Genomic DNA, 19,128 nt, shown 5'->3' on the forward strand with positions numbered 1-19,128 from the left:
TCCAAATCAATAAAATTAGAGATGAAGAAGAAAATGTAACAACAGACACCACAAAAATAAAAAGAATCATCAGAAAATACTACAAAGAACTGTATGCCAAGAACCTGGGAAACCTAGAAGAAATGGAGAGATTCCTGGACACATGCAACCTACCTAAATTGAGTCACATAGACATAGAAAACCTAAAAAGACTCCTAACCAAGACAGAAATTGAATCAGTAATAAAGACCATCCCCAAAAAGAAAAGCCCAGGACCAGATGGCTTCACTGCTAAATTCTACCATACATTTAAAGAAGAACTAACTCCACTTCTTCCCAAGTTATCAAAACAATTGAAAGGGAAGGAATCCTCCCAAATTCTTTCTATGAAGCCAGCATCACCTTAATGCCTAAACCTGAAAAATATGCAACAGAGAAAGAAAATTACAGACCAATTTCCCTGATGAACATGAATGCAAAAATCACCAACAAAATTCTAGCCAATCAAGTCCAACAAGACATCAGAAAGATTATCCATCCAGACCAAGTGAGATTTATCCCTGATATGCAGGGATGCTACAATTCACAAATTAATCAATGAAATACTTCACATTAACAAACTACAGAACAAAAACCATATGATTATCTCAATAGATGGCAGAGAAAACATTTGATAAAATCAATACCCTTTCATGGTGAAAATTCTAAGTAAATATGATATAGAAGGAACATTCCTCAACATAATCATGGCAATTTATGACAAAGCCATGGCCAGCATCCTATTGAATGGGGAAAAGTTGGAAGCATTTCCACTGAGATCTGGTACCAGACAGGGATGCCCACTCTCACCATTGCTATTCAACATAGTACTGGAAGTTTTAGCCAGTGCCATAATGCAAGAAAAAGAAAACAAAGGGATACAAATTGGGAAGGAGGAAGTGGAGGAAGTCAAATTATCCCTATTTGCAGAAGACATGATTTTATATATAGGGGATCCAAAAGACTCCACTAAGAGACTATTGAAATTCATAGAAGAGTTTGGTAAAGTAGCAGGATATAAGACCAATACACAAAAATCAACAATCATTGTATACACAGACAGTGCCAAGGCCAATATTGAGCTTCTAATATCAATCCCATTCATAGTAGCTACAAAAAAATCAAATACCTTGGAATAAATTTAACCATGGATGTCAAAGATCTCTATGTTGAGAATTATAAAACATTGAAGAAAGGAATAGAAAAAGATAGAAAAAATAAAAGAAATCTTCCATGTGCTTGGATTGGAAGAATCAACATCATCAAAATGTCCATTCTACTGAAAGCAGTTTACAGATTTGATGCAATACCAATCAAAATACCAAAGACATTCTTCTCAGATGTGGAAAAAATGATGCTGAAATTCATATGGAAACACAGGAGACCTCGAATACCTAAAGCAATCTTACACAACAAATACAAAGCCAGAGGCACCACAATGCCAGATTCAAGACATACTACAAGCCCTTGGAATGTTAAGCCTTGGGAGCGGTATTGAGGCACACAATAATTCCCAGAATGACATTTTTGTTTGCGCTGTGGTTTGGGGGTTGATTTTGGAGCTTGGGTTTCTACCCCCTTGGAAGCAGCGCTGGGAGTGGACCATGTTCAACTGGGCACAGCTGGATGTGCTGGAGGCACTCCTTGCCAAGACTTGGTACCCAGATATTTTCATGTGAGAGGAGGTGGCACTGAAAATCAACCTGCCTGAGTGCAGGGTACAGGTGTGGTTTAAGAATCAAAGAGCTAAGTGTTGCCAACAACAGCAACAGAAACATAATGGTAGTCAGAACAAAGTGAGACCTGTCCAAAAGTTGTCTCCAACTCGGGAAGTGAATTCAGAGAGTGGAACAAGAGGTCAAATCACTCCCCCCTCTAGCACCTCTGTTTCAACCATTGCCAGCAGCAGTGCTCCTATGTCTATCTGGAGCCCAACTTCCATCTCCCCACTGTCAGACTCCTTGTCCACCTCCTCTTCCTGCATGCTGAGGTCCTATCCCATGACCTATACTAAGGCTTCAGTTTATAGTCAAGGATATGCTAACTCAACTTCTACTTTGGGGGCATGGACTGTGGATCTTAATTGACACCTATGCATCATCAGCTTCCTAGACCTAGGGCCACACTCAGTCTCATGGGTACCAAAGCAGTTACAGCCATCTCAACCAGTCCCTAGCTTCTCTTTCCACCCAGGGATATGCAGCTTCAAGCTTGGGTTTTAACTCAACCACTGAATGCTTGGATTATAAGGACCAAACTGCCTCCTGAAAGCTTAACTTCAAGGCTGACTGCTTGAACTATAAAGATCAGATATCCTCATGGAAATTTCAGGTTTGGTGAGGACCTATAGAACCTCTTTTGGTGGGTTTTAGCCAGGCATTGATTAAAAGATGGAATGATGCTCAGACTCCTCTGACCAAAGTTCCAGGAGGCATCACAGGAAAAATGAAGGGCCTTAGAGGGGCCTGCCAATTAGCAACCTGAAATGGACAAGCCAATCTACTTAAGATCCTGCAATAGTTTTAGATTATTGGCTTTCCTGATTTGCAAAGTGATCAAAACCATTGTAGCCATGTACGGTCAAACACCAGCAAAAATAAATAAGATCAAACAAAACTAAGTTGTGTGAGAAGGGAGGCAAGGTCCTAGCCTTCTTAAGCAGAGGTGTTCCAATGTTTTAGCCAATCCTTTGGTTTAATCCTAGGAATGAACAGTATCTCAAGCTCATTTGCATTTCTTTCTTTTTTAATTTCAAGCTCATTCACATTTCATGACCAACTGGTATTTGGCACTGAAAACTTTTCCAGGGCTATACTAATTGTGTGTCTGATTATCCTAGATGCACTAATTCATTTTTTTTAAAAAATAATGTTCATAAGGAATCAATGTGTAGTTTAAGAGACAATGAGTGTGTGTCTTATATAAATTATACATCTGTGTTTTTTTATCTGTGCTAGACTTCAACACTGTAATCTGTTCTTGTATGCAACCATGAACTACACCTCTGCAGGAATTCTTCTGTGATTAAATATGTAGTAATTATAAGCAAAATTCAGAGCAACCAAGTGCTACCTAAAAAAGGATGACCTGCGGCTGAAAGTGAGCTGCACTGAAACTTCCTGGCATCATGCCTCTGGACAAGGAGAGTAAGAAGAGGAACAAGGATGCTAACTCATCTGTACTTTACTGTTGGTAAGCCTAGCATTGAAGCTACGTCAGTCAATTGCTCTGATCCTGATGCTTTCTTAAACCAAGATCATTGTTATTTATGTTTGCAGATGCTAGCTTGAAAAGTTATATATGCATAAGCCTTTTCTTCCTGGATTTGGCAGATCTGTATAATTATATTAAAAGGACTCTAGCAAAACAAAAACAAAAACAAAAACAAAAGACATACTACAGGGCAGTTATAATCAAAATAGCCTGGTACTGGTACAAAAATAGATAGATAGACCAATGGAAAAGAATAGAGATGCCATAAATCAATCCAAGCATCTACAACTAGCTTATATTTGACCAATGAGCTAAAACCAATCCCCAGAGCAAAGGCAATCTCTTCAACTAATGGTGCTGGGAAAACTGGATTTTCACATGCAGAAGTATGAAGCTGGACCCCTACACTACACCTTACACAAATATCCACTCAACATGAATTAAAGATCTAAATCTATGACTCAACAACACCAAATTATTGGAGAACATTGGGTAAACCCTGCAAGACACTGAAACACGCAAAGAGCTCTTGGAAAAGACCCCAGAGGCACAGGCAATCAAAAACAAAATGATCAAATGGGATTACATCAAACAGACATTTCTGTACGGCAAATGAAACAAGGAAGTGAAGAGACAGCTGACAGAATGGGAGAAATTATTGAAAATTATGCAAATGATAAAGGATTAATATCAAGAATCTACAAAGAGATCAAGAAACCCCACGAAACAAACAACTCAGTTAAGAGATGGGCTAAGGACTTAAACAGACATTTTTCAAAAGAGGAACTCCAAATGGAAAACAGACATGTGAAAAAATGTTCAGGATACTACCTGTCAGGGAAATGCAAATTAAAATCACAATGAGGTTTCACCTCACCCCAGTTGGAATGGCTTTCATACAGAAATCAACAAACAACAAATGTTGGTGAGGATGTGGGGAAAAAGGTAATCTAATTCACTGTTGATGGGAATGTAAACTGGTAAAGCCAATGTGGAAGACAGTATGGAAATTCCTCAGAAATATGAATATATCCCTACCATATAACCCAGCCATCCCACTCCTTGGAATTTACCCAAGGGAAATGAAATCAGTAAATTAAAGAGTTATCTGTACCCCCATGTTTATTGCAGCTCAATTAGAATAGCTAAGACATTGAGTTAACCTAAATGCCCATCAACCAAAGACTGGATAAAGAAATTATGAGATATGTACACTATGGAATACTACACAGCAGTAACACAAAATGAAATGAAATTCGGTCATTTGCAACAAAATGGATGAATGTGGAAAACATACTTAGTGACATAAGCCAGTTCTAAAGGGACAAATACCATATGTTCTCCCTGATTTGTGAAATTAATAGAGCATCTAAAACGAAATCTGTAGAAATGAAATTGACAGTTTGAGAAGGGATGACTTGAGCTGCCCTTGTCTTGACTGTCAAGGAACAGGTTCTTTTTCTTGTTTATTTATTCTCTTCATACTATTTGTTGAACTCTTTGCATAACATAAAGTAAATCATATGTGTGCCAAGTCAACTGAAGATGGATCTCAGTAAAAGAATGAGTGGGAATAAGAGAGGGAGGAGAAAGTTTATAACTGTAAAGCTGTATAGTTCTGCATACATTCCTATGGACTTACCTTCTAAAGGTTCAGTTTAAAAACTTGTCATGAGACCCCAAAACCCATTAAGCTGGGTGGTAAAAATGCCATATTGTTAAAGTGATCCTATTAAGTATTACAGTGAACATATAGATAGGATTAAGTATTAAGGTGATTATATAAATAGGATCAAGTGTCTGATAATAATAATAGGTAGAATTAAAAAGGAAGGAATGTTCCAACATAGGAAGCAGTCCACACAGCAGCCTCATAGAATGACAATCACTTTAAGTAACACTCTGACCTCAGAAACAGCCCTTAGGGCTTCCTGGTCCATCTGGCTGAAAAGCCCATGAGAGCATTTCAGGCATTTAAAGCCAACATACTGTGGCAAAAATTGTTCTACCTGAAGCATCTCTGTGAGTGAGACCCCAGCGGAAAGAAATGTCCATCAAAGAAGGATATAGTTTTCTCTAAAGGGAGGAGAAAACTTCCACTTTGCTTATGGTGTTGTCTAAATACTGACAGATTTTGTGGGTTCAAAAGGCTTCCATAGCCTAGGCAGCTCATGTCAATAGCCTCAGGTGATCACTGACATCATACATAAGAGTGTTAATGGTTAAATTAACAACAGGAGTCACTGTGTACTAACTCCCCATGCAGGACCTCTGTCCTCAATGAGTTGTATTATGAGAGTTAACTGTAAAACTAGTTCTCAGTTTGTGTGTGTATGTGTGTAATTGTTGAAATCTTTACTAAGTATAGAGTTGGTCTTCTGTGTATAATGTTAATTGAAAATGAATCTTAATGGAGAATGGGATTGGGAAGGGGAGAGGGAGGAGGAGGTGTGGTGGGAGTGTGGGTGGGAGGGCGGGTATGGTGACAAAAATAACTATATTCCTAAAGATGGGGCCGGTGCTGTGGCACAGCAGGTTAACAGCCTGGTCTGAAGTGCTGGCATTCCATATGGGCACCAATTTGAGACCCGGCTGCTCCACTTCCCATCCAGCTCTCTGCTATGGCCTGAGAAAGCAGTAAAAGATGGCCCAAGTCCTTGGGCCCCTGCATCTGCATGGGAGACCTGGAAGAAGCTCCTGTCTCCTGGCTTCAGATCAGCCATTGTGGCCAACTGGGGAGTCAACCAGCGGATGAAAGACCTCTCTCTCTCTCTCTCTTTCTCTCTCTCTCTCTTTCTCTCTCTTCCCCCCCCCTCTCTGTGTAACTCTTTTGAATAAATAAATAAATATTTAAAGTTGCACTTATGAAATGCTAATGTAGCATATTACATGGATTGTGTTTGTATATGGAAATGCTCTTGCAGTTTTGGGATTAATCACATTTGGTGGTAGCATATACTCCTTTTAAATTTCTGCTGGATTCAATTTGCTAGTATTTTGTTGAGATTGTTTTCATCTGTATTCATTAAGAGTATTGATCTTTAATTTTCTTGTTATGACTTTATCTAGCTTTGGTATCAAGTGGATCAGGTGGCGCTGATGCTGATTTAGGAAGTGTTCCTGTTTTTCTGAAACGGTTTGAAAAGTTTTGGTATCAATTCTTTAAATATCTGGTGGAAATTGCCAGGGAAGCTGTGTGATCCTGGGCTTTTCTTTGTTGGCATTAAGGCTTTAACAAAAGATTTTACTTATTTATTTATTCATTCATTCACTCATTCATTCATTTTTATTTATTTATTTGAAATTCAGAGCTACAGAGAGGGAAAGACAGAGAGAAAGATAGAGATATCTTCCATCTGCTGGTTCACTCCCCAAATGGCTGCAACAGCTGGGCCTGAGCCAGGCTTGAGCCAGGAGTTTGGAAGTCCATCCAGGTCTCCCAAATGGATGGCAGGGTCCCAAGCACTTGGGCCATCTTCCACTGCTTTTCCAGGCACATTATCAGGGACCTGGATCAGAAGTGGAGCAGCTGGGACTCATATAGGATGCTGGTGTCACAGGCAGTGGCTTAACAAGCTATTAACGGCTCCACAGTGCTGGCCCCTGTTTTTGATAACTAATTTAGTCACTTTACTTGTTAAGTCTGCTCAGATTTCCTGTTTTTTCTTGAGTGACTTTGGTAGTTTGTGGAATTTGTCCATTAAATTTATGTTAACTAATTTTTGGTGCACAACTGTCCACAGTATTATATTATAATCTTTTTTATTTCTTTAAAGTCTGTGATTATGTCTTCAAATTCATTTGTAATTGTAGCAATTAGATCTTCCCTCTTTTTCTTTATTTACCCTTGCTAAAGATTTATCAATTTTGTTGATCTTTCCAAACAACTTGTATGAATTCACTTTATTCATTTGCTGGTTCTTATTTCATTAATTTCTACTAATTTTTATTCTTTCTTTCCTTCTTTTATATTTGGATTTAATTTACTTTTATGTTTCTTTATGTGGAAATTTTGTGTGTTGATTTGAGATCTTTCTTAATGCATTTTTTTATTTTTTATTTTTATTTTTTGACAGGCAGAGTGGACAGTGAGAGAGAGAGACAGAGAGAAAGGTCTTCCTTTTGCCGTTGGTTCACCCTCCAATGGCCGCCGTCGCTGGCACGCTGTGGCTGGCGCGCTGTGGCCGGCGCACCGCGCTGATCCGATGGCAGGATCCAGGTACTTCTCCTGGTCTCCCATGGGGTGCAGGGCCCAAGCACTTGGGCCACCCTCCACTGCACTCCCTGGCCACAGCAGAGAGCTGGCCTGGAAGAGGGGCAACCGGGACAGAATCTGGCGCCCCGACTGGGACTAGAACCCGGTGTGCCGGCGCCGCAGGCGGAGGATTAGCTTAGTGTGCTATTAACTTCCCTACACATGCTGCTTTTGCCATATCCTGTGTTTTTTGATGCATTATGTTTGTTTTATCACTCCTCTAAAAATACTTTATAATCTCTTTTGTGATGTCACCTTTGACACCTTGACTGTATAAGTATGCATGTTTTATATTCCATGTTTTTTAATTTCCATTTCATGACTACTTTATGATACTCCAAATTATTCTAATACTTCTAATGTTTATACTTAATTTCATGGTTTACTACATGCTTTATCCTGGAAAATATTATATGCGCCCTTGAGAAAAATATGTATTTTGTGGTTGAGTGGAATGTTCTTATATGTTTGCTAGCTTAAATTGGTTTATAGTGTTGAACAAGTTCACTATTTTTTTTGTCTTCTCTCTATTGTTTCTAGCCATTGTGGAAAGTTGGATATTATTTTCTCCATCTATTGCTGTAAAACTCTCCATTTTTCTCTTTAGTTCTGTCACTTTTTGGCACATATACTTTCAGGACCCTTTTTTAGGTGTGTGTTTGTCTATAATTGCTATACCTTCATGATAGACTGTTTTGTCATTATAAACTATAATTGCAACCTTTTGCTGTTTTATATTTGTTTTGGAGCATACAGTTTGTGCTATTGATGACAAATAACTATAAAATATGATAACTTGAATAAACTGCATATTAGCATAACTGATTATGTAGTGTAGTCTCAATTATACCTAGAAGAAATTATGAGTAACAGGTATATTTTACCTTAATCTTTCCAAATTGAAACTATATTTCTGAATATAAGAGATTCAAGTATCATCAGTTTATTAAGCAGTGACAATGAGTCCTGTTTTCATTGATCAAAAGAAGTAGTAGTTGTTTGAACACATGAACAGAATGAGAATCACTATAACGGATTGAAACCATCATGTTACAGACATATTTACTATATATTTCCTATCTAAATTTTTTCAGAAGTTCTAAGGATTATTTGAACTGTTACATCTTTGTATACTTTTGACATACCTCTGCCCATTTTCTCTGTTCACTTAACCAAAGTGATGAGTACGTCTTTCACAACTGTTATGATTTCCACTAAACCAGAAGTATGATATTATTTTATGTTTACCTTATATTTGTAATCTGATGTTACCACCTGAATGTAATGTTCAAATGTTGTTTCATCAAGAGTGAAATGAAGGCGCTATATTAAAATTTTTTTTAGCTTTTATTTAATGAATATAAATTTCCAAAGTACAGCTTATGGATTACAATGGCTTCCCCCCCCATAACGTCCCTCCCACCCACAACCCTATGTAGAGCAACATTTTATTATGGAAAGTTCCATTTATCAATATGAATTTTGGCATGTTTCAGAGAAATCAGTAAATAAAACACTATGAAAGTTAAATAACAAAACTGTTCTTGGCCTTTTGTAGCATTTTTAAACAAACTTTAAGTTACAATAAGTATTGCCATCTCAGCTCTTTTTGATTATTTCCACAGGCTATGTTCATCCTTTTACTTTTAGCATCTTTGTTTCTTTGATGCTGAAGTTTTTCAAATATTAATTTTTTTAAAGATTCATTTATTTTACTTGAAAGTCAGAGTTACACAGAGAGAGAAGGAGAGAGAGAGAGAGACAGAGAGAGAGAGGTCTTCCATCCACTGGTTCACTCCCCAATTGGCCGCAATGGCCAGAGTTCTGCCGCTCCAAAGCCAGGAGCCAGGAGCTTCTTCTGGGTCTCCCACATGGTGCAGGGGCCCAAGGACTTGGGCCATCTTCTACTGCTTTCCCAGGCCACAGCAGAAAGCTGAATTGAAAGTGGAGCAGCAGGGTCTCGAACCAGCACCCATAAGGGATGCCGGCACTGCAGACAACGACTTTACCCACTACGACACAGCGCCAGACCAGCCCCTCAAGTATTTACTGCTGCCTCTCATGCCACGATCATATATGGGCACCAGTTTGGGTCCCAGCTGCCCCACTTCCAATCAGCTCCATACTAATGCACCTGAGAAAAACAGCAGAAGAATGCCAAAGTGTTTGGGCTCCTGCCACCAACGTGGGAGATCAGATGAAACTGTTGGCTCCTGGATTCAGACTAGCCCAGCACCAACCATTGCTACCATTTGGGGAAATGAATCAGGAGATGTAAGAGCACTCTCTCTCTTTTGCCCTCTCTCCTGCTCTGTAACTCTGCCTTCCAAATAAAATAAATCTGAAAAACATAATCAAAACACTTAGAGAAAATTAGTGAACTTATTTTATACTTTTGAGTAAAATTACTCTTGGTGAGGCACATTTTATGTGCAAATTTTCAGTAATATTTATAAGTAATTAAATATTCTTTAATTATACATATGCATGGAGCACAGTTTAATCTGATACGTGTACACATTATGTAATGGCAAAATCAGAATAATTAGTGTAGCTGTCACCTTTTTTGGTGCAAGCATTAAAAAACTCTCTTCTGGGTATTTTAAAACGTATAAGACATTATTGTTAACTACAGTCACCCTACTCTTCAAAAGAGCATCAGAACTTTTTCCTGCTATCTATTTATAATTTTGTACCCATATACAACCTTTACCCAGTCTTTCTTTCCTCATTCATTCCCCAATATAACCATGATTCTACTCCCTGCTTATAAAGGATGAAGTGTTTTAGGTTCTACATATGAGGGAGGCCATGCCATATTTGTCATACTGTATTGGGCTTATTTTGCTCAACACAATATCCTCCAGGTCTGTGGATATTGTTGCACATGACAAAATGTCATCCCTTTATGGCTGACTGTTCCATGGTGCACATATACCACATCTTATTTATCAATTCATTCTTGTTGAACATTTATGTTGATTCCAAGTCTTAGCTATTGAGAATAGTGCTTCAATAAGCAAAGGATATACACCACTTCTATATAATTTCATTTTATTTCAGGTTGCTGTATAACATGGCAGTTCCATTTGAAGTTTTTTTTTTAAAAATTCCATGCTGATTGCTGTAATAACTTAATTTATAGTCCCATTAGCAGTGTCATCCTTTCCCCACAGCCTCATCAGCATTTGTTACTTCTGGTCTTTTGTATAATAGCTATTCTAAATGGAGTAAGATTATATTTCATTGCAGTTTTGATTTGCATTTCCCTGATGATCAGTGATATTGAGCATATATTCATGTACCTGTAGCCCATTTTATGTCTTTTTTGTTAAATGTCTACTCAGAAGCTTTTTAGGTTGATGTAATCCCATTTGTCAATTTTTGCTATTGTTGTTTGTTTGTGCTTTTTGTTTGGGGGGGCATATCCATAAAATATTTACCTAGATCAATATCCAAACACATTTTCCCTACATTTCCTTTAGTAGTTTCAAATTTACATGCCATTTATTTAAATCTTTGATCCATTTTCCATTCATTTTTGTATATTTTGAGGACAGGAAACTAGTTCCACACTTCTGCATTTGGATATCTAAGTTTCCCACCACTATTTATTGATGAGACTTTCCTTTCTCCAAGGTATATTCTTTTTGCTATTGCCAAAAATAAGTTGCCTATAAATATGTAGACCTATTTCTGGATTCTTTATTTTGTTCCAGTGTTCTGTGTGTTTGTTTTATCCCAGTGTTGTGCTATTTGGGTTACTATATCTCTGTAAATGGCCTGAATAGACATTTCTCTTTAAAAAAAATTATTGATTGATTGATTTGAAAGACAAGCTTAGAGAGAGAGAGAGAGAGGAGGGAGAGAGAGAGAGAGAGAGAGAGACATCTTTCATCCACTGGTTCACTGCCTAAATGACTGCAGCTGCCCGGGCTGGGCCAAGGCCAAAGCCAGGAGCCAGGAGCATTTTCTGGGTCTCCCACATGGGTGCTTGGGTCATCTTCTGCTGCTTTCCCAGGCACATTAGCAGGGAGCTAGAATAGAAATGGAGCAGCCAGGAATCCAAACAGCGCCCATATGGGATGCCAGCACTGCAGACAGTGCCTTTGGGAAAAAATAATGCTCAACATCACAAAGTATCAGAGAAATGTAAATAAAACCCATGGTGAGGATGTGAACATTTATCCCAACAGTTAAAATGTTGATTCAGATGCTCATATTCCATATCGGAGTACTTGGGTTCAATCCCTGGTTCTGGCTCCTGATTCTAATTCTGTGCCAATGCAGATCCTAGGAAGAAGCAGGTAATAGCTACAGTAGTGGTGTCCCCGCCACCCACATGGGAGACCTGGAATGAGTTCCTGGCTCCTGGCCTTGACCATAACCATAGTAGGATTTTGAGGAAGAAACTTACTGAAAGGATATATCCAAAGAGCATGAAATCCAAATGTCAAACAGACATTTAACCTTGCATGGTTATTATAGTATCATTCACAATAGCCAAGAAATTGAACCAACCTAAGTATCTATTAGCATGTGGACATAGAAAATACGCTATATATATATATATATATATATATATATATATAATGGAATTATTATTCAACCATTTAAAAAAGGAATAAAATTCTATCATTTGAAGCAACATAAATATAACGGGAAGACATTTGTATTAACATACATCAGGCACAGAAATGTAAATACTATAAGTTTTCATTCCTATGTGGAAGCTAAAATATTGATATAATAGAAGTAAAGAGTAGAATATTGTTTACTGGGTATTTTATAGTGTGGAGGGGATGGGAAAGATGGAGAGAGGATGTTAATGAGTACAGGTGTGCAATTTAATTGTAAAACTAAATTCTAGGGGCCGGCTCTGTGGTACAAAGTCCCGGCCTGCATCACCAGCATTCCATATGGGTGCCAGTTCGAGTCCTGGCTGCTCCACTTCCAGTCTAGCTCCCTGTTAATGTGCCTGGGAAAGCAGCAGAGGAAAGCCCAAGTCCTTAGGTGCCTGCACCCATGTGGGAGACCTGGAAGAAGCTCCTGGCTCCTGGCTTCAGATTGGCTTAGCTCTGGCCATTGTGGCCATTTGGGAAGTGAACCAGCAGAAGGAAGACCTCTCTCTCTCTCTCTCTCTCTCTCTCTCTCCCTACCTCTCTCTGTAACTCTGTTTTTCAAATAAATAAAATAAATTTTTTAAAAAAACCTAACTTCTAGTGTTCTAAAGCTATAGTAATTTATAATATTCTACACAGTAGAATCATAATGGTTGGCAGTTATTAATTGTGTATTTCAAAGGAACTAATAGAGAATATTTTAAATACTTCTAACAAATAAATTATTTTTGAGGTAGTGGATGTACCAATTACCTTGATCTGGTCACTACACATCATACATATGTGTTAAAATTTAACACTATACCCCATAAACACAAAAAATCACATATATATATATATTTTTTAAGAAGTATTTATTTATTTGAAAGAGTCACAGAGAGAGGGAGAGACAGAGAGAGAGAGAGAAAGAGAGATCTTCCGACTGTTGGTTTGTTCTCCAAATGGCCATAATGGTCAGGGCTGTGCTAGGTGGAAGCCAGGAACCTAGAATTCCATCTGGGTCTCCCACGTGGCTGTCAGGGGCCCAAGCACTCATGTCACTTTGCCTCCCCACACACAGTATCAGGGGCTGGATAGGAAGAGGAGCAGCAGGGACTCAAAGCAGCACTCACATGGGATGCCAGCATTGCAGGTAGTGACTTAGCCCACCACACCATAGCACCTGCTCTCCAAAAATATTTTAACAAAGAAATGTCTGCTCAAATATTTTGTCCTTTAAAAATTACATTAATATTTGTTGTGCTGCCAGCGCCGCGGCTCACTAGGCTAATCCTCTGCCTTGCGGTGCCAGCACACCAGGTTCTAGTCCCGGTCGGGGCGCTGGATTCTGTCCCGGTTGCCCCTCTTCCAGGCCAGCCCTCTGCTGTGGCCAGGGAGTGCAGTGGAGGATAGCCCAAGTGCTTGGGCCCTGCACCTCATGGGAGACCAGGATAAGCACCTGGCTCCTGCCTTCAGATCAGCACGGTGCGCCGGCCACAGCGGCCATTGGAGGGTGAACCAACGGCAAAGGAAGACCTTTCTCTCTGTCTCTCTCTCTCACTGTCCACTCTGCCTGTCAAAAAAAATTTTTTTAATTAAAAAAAATATATTTGTTGTGCTTTGTTTTACTATTGAAAAGTTTGAGGCCAGCGCCGTAACGCAGTAGGTTAATCCTCCGCCTGCAGCGCAGGCATCCTATATGGGCACTGGTTCTAGTCCCAGCTGCCCTTCTTCCAATCCAGCTCTCTGTTATGGCCTGGGATAGCAGTGGAGGATGGCCCAAGTCCTTGGGCCCCTGCACCCACGTGGGAGACTGGGAAGAAGCACCTTGCTCCTGGCTTCAGATGGGTGAAGCTCCAGTCATTGTGGCCATTTGGAGAGTGAACCAACGGATGGATGACCTTTCTGTCTCTTCCTCTTACTGTCTGTAATGCTACCTCTCAAATAAATAAATAAAATATTTTAAAAAAAGAAAAGTTTGAGTTTCCTTATGGCAGTAGCCCTTATAGAATGCATAACCTACAAATATTGTCCCCCATTGTGTAGGTTATTTCTCCATTTTTTTCATTGTCCTTTTGCTGTGCAGAAGTTTCTTACTTTGGTGTAAATTCACCTATCTTCTTATCCTATCAATGCCTGCGCTTCTTAGATTTTAGAGGAAAAGCTTTCAACCTTTCCCCAGTCAGTATGCTATAAGCTGTGGGCTTCTCATAATCTTGTCTCTATGATGTTAAGATATACTACTTCTATAAACTAATTTGTTGAGCATCTGTATCATAAATGGTTATTGAATTTCTCCAATGCTTTTTTGTATCTATTGTGACAATCATATTGTTTTGTCCTTGGTTCTCCTAATGTGATGCATCATATTTATTGATTTCCATAACACTCTAAATCCTTATTTCCATATCACTCAAAATCACTCTAAATCCTAGGATGAATCCCCTTGATATTAGAGGCTAATGTCTTTTATGTGCTACTGAATTCAGTTTTCTGGTATTGTGTTGCCAATTTTTGCCTCTCTGTTCATCAGAAATATCAGCCTGTAGTTTTCCTTTTTAATTGTATTTTTGTTTTCTTTTTGTATCAGGATGATGCTGACCTCAGAAAATGAGTTTGAGAGAATTTGCTCTACTTCAATGTCTTGAAATCATTTAAGAATTGATATTACTTCCTATTTAAGTGTTTGGTAAATGTTAATGAAACTAGTAGGTAATGGAGTTTTCTTTAATGGGAGATGTTTTGTTACAGGTTTTGTCTTTCTTCATGATTCAATCTTGTATGAGTCCAGCATATAAATTTCCAATTTCATTGCATATAGGCAGAGTTGCAGAAAGAGAGAGAGAGAGAGAGAGAGAGAGAGAGAGAGAGAATCTTCCATCCACTGATTCACTCCCCAAATGGCCGTAATGGCCAAGCTGGGCTGATCTGAAGCCAGAAGCCAGGAAACTCTTCTGGGTCTCCTACCTGGGTGGCAGGGGCCCAAGTACTTGGGCCATCTTCCACTGCTTTCCAAGGCGCATTAGCAGGGAGCTGGATCGAAAATGTAGCAGTCAGGGCTCAAATCAGTGCACGTATGGGATGCTAGCACTGCAGATGGCAGCTTTACCTGCAACGCCACAGCATCAACCCCAAGATTTGTAGATCTTAAGGTTTATGTCTCTACCAAGACTTCAGAAGTTCTCAGTTATTATTTTGTTAAAAAGTCTTCCTATGCCTTTCACCATCTCTTCTCCCTTTTGAATGTTCATAATTAGAATAACTGCTTAATGGTTTGAGAGGCTTTCTTTAACCTTTTTCATTCTTTTGTTTTTGCTTTTGTTTTTCCTTCTGACTTGGTTATTTCAAAAGACATGTCTTCAGATTAATAAATTCTTTCCTTTTTGTGACATAGGGAGCTCTCATTTGTGATTTTATGTCATTCCTTGAGGTCTTCACCTCCAACATTTCAGTTTGTTTTCTTTGATATAACAGTATTTATCTCCTTGTTGAATATCTCATTTAGATCATGAATTGCTTTCCTGCTTTCACTGAATTTCCTGTCTGTATTATCTGGTATCTCTCTCGGTTTCTCTCAGATTACTATTTTGAACTCCTTCCTTTGGTTCAGTTACTGTAGATTTATTGTTCCTTGTGGTTTCATGTTTCCTTGCTTTTTGATGTGTCCTATGTCCTTGCATTGATATGTGTGCATTGGGTAGAGGGGTCACATATTCTGTGTTTGTGAAATGGATTTTTGTGTGGAAATATTTTCAGGTGTGGATTTTTCTTAGGGTGCTTCTTGGGTAGGGGTGTTGGTTTTGGTTTCAGATAATTACAGCACCATAATCTCCATGCAGTTTCCTCAGCCATTATCAATATCAGCAATGCCTGCAAGTGCCTCTGTGGCCTGTTTTGTAGACATCTGTGTAGTTTCTCTGCTGGGTTGAGTGTAGCCTCCTCAGTGGGGACAGAAGGACTTCATGCCAAAGGTATGGTGAGGCTGCTCACCATGGATTGAGTATGGCCTACCTACTGGGTGTGGGCTCAGGGACTGACTAGTCTCTTTTGGTTGACTTATGAATCTCTCTTCACTGGGGACAGTGTTGCCATGGGTTCCTAGGTTTTCAGGAGTTAACTAGTCTCTGAAAGGTAGAGTATGGGCCCCTAGGTCACTATGGGCCCCTGGGTGCACGGTGGCTAGCTGGCTGCTCTCTGCTGGGTGACATGTGGCCTCTCAACACTGAGGGTGATGTCACCACAGGCTCCTGGGTGACATACAGCCTCCTCTTTGCTAAGGTAGGATTCCTGAGGGGCCTGGTTTTCTCCATTGAGTCATACTTAACTTCCTCCTTGGAAGTTGTCTATTCCCTAGGGGGTTAGGGTACCATATATATTCAGGTACAATGCTCATTGCCATTACACTGGGCCTAGGCTTCCCAGAGTCAGAGACAGGGTGTTAACAGCCACCCATGTGTGTATGTGTGTGTGTGTGTGTGTGAGTGTGTATGTGTGCAGTATAGTGGTGGTGAAGCCTCAGTGATGGGGTGCTGCAGCAGCTACTGGCTTCCAGAACAGAAAACCTGTAATAGCGGTTCAGATCTCAAGACGGTACCATAAAATAATAGCCCATATCATGGGGTGGGTGGCAGAGGCGAGACACAATGTGGGCTCCTTCTTCAGAGTGGTTCAATATGTATACTCAAGGCAGCTCCCTAGGCAGGGCTCAGGGACTGTGAAGATTGCAAGATTCCCCAGAAACAAAAGCTGCAGGTGTCTATCTGTGGTTTAACTGGAGACTGGTGGGTTATTCTTGCTTACTTTTTTTCCCCTCCTGGAGATTTCCCTCTGAATCCCAAGTTGTTCCCAACTGAGCAAAAGGGATGGCAGAGGTGTGGGGGGGGGGTCCATTTCCATCTCTATGTGGCCATTCCAAATCTGCGTGCTCCGGAGGATCTGCACTGGTTCTCTGCTGCACTGTCAGATACTGCAGTTAGAACATGGTTCACTCATTGTTGTAGTCTTTTTATGTGAGAGGCACAAATGTTTACTTCCTCTAATTAACCATCTCGCTCCACTTTCTCATACCTAGGAATCAAAAATTATAGTTAAAAAAACGAAGTCTTACAAAAAATAAACACACACACTTTAAGGCTCACTCCTGAAAAACTCCATGCTCCAGAGGACCTTGCAACAACATTTTCAAGTCCACGATGCAGGCAAGTTTTCTTACTTTATTGATGAGAAAACTTAAACTCAGGAACGAAAGGATGTGAAATATTGAATAGTAAACCCAGGCAGATGTCCTAATCCTTTCTAAACATTTTATTCTCTTGTTTTCTATTTTTACCTTTAAGCTCTGACTCACTCTCCACCCCTTTCCAAAATCCTCAGAGCTATAATGTAAATGCTCTCATTTCTACTGGGGCTGTTGCACAGCATAATGACCAAAATGATGAAATGCAGTTTATTAAAAGCCCATTGAAGGTGAGGAACAATGAAATAGAATCAACATGATCATGGAAAAAGAATAGGAATCAATGGGATCTCTTCAGAGCCTTTCAAGGGTTCTGGGAAATTATATAACCAGCCTGGCGTTGCCTACTCTCCAGCACACTAGCCAGAGAAGCCTCCATTTAAGCATTACATTTATAATGATCCTTATACTTTCTGTTGCCTAATCACAGGGAATGGTTCAGCAATTTTAAAACCTCTGCTAATGGGCAGTGCAGACAAAATAATCCATGACTACTTTGGCTGTATTGTTAGCCCTGACAAGAGCCTTGCACTAACCTTCTGGTAGTGGGCTCTTTTTGGATTCACAAGAGTATGTTGGCTCTATTTCTTCCAAACAGGCTCCATTTTCTATCCTGCGTGCCTCTTCAATTCCTCAGCCTGTTGCTAATTCACAACTCCTTCCTTGCTCTTTATTTCTAGTTCTTGTCTGTCTATATATACCTTATAAAGTATAGAACTGTATCCTGACTATATTCCAAGGAGGAACTAGGCTTCTTGTATCTCAAGATCAGAGTGTCAGATCTGGGAGAGTCCTTAACAGGCATCCAGACCATTTTGCAGGTGGAGAAACAGAGATTCCAGAGAAATTATGAAGCTTTCCCAATGACAAACAATGAAACTCTGGTGAATCTGAAATTTCAATACGAGTCTCTGGACTTTCAATCTCTTGCCTTTTCTATCTTCCACTAAATTAAGTGGGGAAGGAAATGAAAGACTAGATCAGGGACTTTAGAGACTCACAGTAGGGCCTGATTTTAATCAACTCTGCTAATCATGAGGATGTTCTTTTCCATTAAACACCTTCCTCCCAGCTATTCTGGACCAATTCATTATCTAATCATCTCACATGATGTAGTGGAAAGAGTTCCTGGGTTTTGGCTCTTCAACTAATTGCTTTTTTTTTTTTTTTTTTTGACAGGCAGAGTGGATAGTGAGAGAGAGAGAGACAGAGAGAAAGGTCTTCCTTTGCCGTTGGTTCACCCTCCAATGGCCGCCACGGCTGGCGCGGTGCGCACCGCGCTGATCCAAAGGCAGGAGCCAGGTGCTTCTCCTGGTCTCCCATGGGGTGCAGGGCCCAAGCACTTGGGCCATCCTCCACTGAACTCCACTCCCTGGCCACAGCAGAGAGCTGGCCTGGAAGAGGGGCAACCGGGACAGAATCTGGCGCCCGGACCAGGACTAGAACCCGGCGTGCCAGCGCCGCTAGGTGAAGGATTAGCCTATTGAGCCACGGCGCCGGCGTCTTCAACTAATTTCTTATGTGTCCATTTCTATGTATGGAACTCCATCTTTAAACTGAGAAGGTATGACTCAATTATCTTTTTGATTCTCTATTATCAACTGAGACACTTAATTCATATATAGAATAATCTACGAAGTCATGTCAACTTAATTTAGTTCCTGATTTCAGTACCCATGAGTTGTATGATATTGACAGCTCTGAGCTTTCCTTTCCTTTCAGTTCTTTTGTAAGGGCAAGTGAGGTAATGCATTTGTAATAAGATGGAGAAAATCATCTCTCCCAGGACTCTTATAGAAGGCGTT

The 19,128-nt window shown here is 39.8% G+C and overlaps 1 pseudogene; it reads left to right on the forward strand.

Annotated features, from left to right (window-relative positions):
- Positions 1 to 1,622: 1,622 nt before the first annotated feature.
- On the forward strand, positions 1,623 to 17,583 carry LOC100341563 (homeobox protein OTX2 pseudogene; annotated as a pseudogene).
- Positions 17,584 to 19,128: the final 1,545 nt, after the last annotated feature.

Source organism: Oryctolagus cuniculus, chromosome X (assembly GCF_964237555.1).
Source record: "Oryctolagus cuniculus chromosome X, mOryCun1.1, whole genome shotgun sequence".
In the NCBI taxonomy this organism is placed as follows: Eukaryota; Metazoa; Chordata; class Mammalia; order Lagomorpha; family Leporidae; genus Oryctolagus; species Oryctolagus cuniculus.